Genomic DNA, 1,094 nt, shown 5'->3' with positions numbered 1-1,094 from the left:
TCAATGAAAGAGTAGACACATGGATGCACAGATAGACGGATGGATTGATAGATATGAGTATCTCCTAAATAATTACAAAGCCTACTTTCATTGATCAATCGATCAATCAATCAATCGATAGTACTCATATATCTATAGATACAGATGGATAGATGAATGGACAGAGAGATAGATAGATACATAGATAGATACGAGTATCTCCTAAATAATTAAAGCCCCCTTCTATCTATCTATCTATCTATCTATCTATCTATCTATCTATCTATCTATCTATCGTACCCATATCTATAGATCTAGAAAGATAGATTGATAGATCAATCAATGGATAGGTAGATAGATGGATGCACTGATTGAGACAGACAGACAGACGGATAGATAGATAGATAGATAGATAGATAGATAGATAGATAGATAGGAGTATGTCCTAAATAATTACAAAGCCTCCTTTTATCTATGCATCTATCCATCTGTAGTACCCATATATCTATAGATATAGAAGGCTAAATTGATTGATCTATCAATCCATCTACCTATATATCTATCTATAAATATAAGTGGCTAGATTGGTCAATTGATGGACAAATGCAAAAGTGGACGAATGGATAGATCGATCAATAGAAGTACAGTAGAGTCTCACTTATCCAACACTCGCTTATCCAACGTTCTGGTTTATCCAACGCTTTTTTGTAGTCAATGTTTTAAATACATCGTGATATTTTGGTGCTAAATTCGTAAATACATTCGTAAAAACATAGCATTACTGCGTATTGAACTACTTTTTCTGTCAAATTTGTTGTTCAACATGATGTTTTGGTGCTTAATTTGTAAAATCATAACCTAATTTGAGGTTTAATAGGATTTTCCTTAATCCCTCCTTATTATCCAACATATTTGCTTATCCAACGTTGTGCTGGCCCGTTTATGTTGGATAAGTGAGACTCTACTGTATCTCCTAAACAATGACAAAGCCTCCGTTGATCTATCTCTCACTATCTCTCTCCAATGCCCACATATCTATCTATAGATGGATAGATCAATCGATCAATCAATCAATGGATGGCTGGATAGATGGATAGATGTGGCTAACCCCTAAG

This window comes from Anolis carolinensis, chromosome 6, assembly GCF_035594765.1.
Source record: "Anolis carolinensis isolate JA03-04 chromosome 6, rAnoCar3.1.pri, whole genome shotgun sequence".
NCBI lineage: Eukaryota > Metazoa > Chordata > Lepidosauria > Squamata > Dactyloidae > Anolis > Anolis carolinensis.
Note: the sequence above shows the minus strand (reverse complement) of the source record.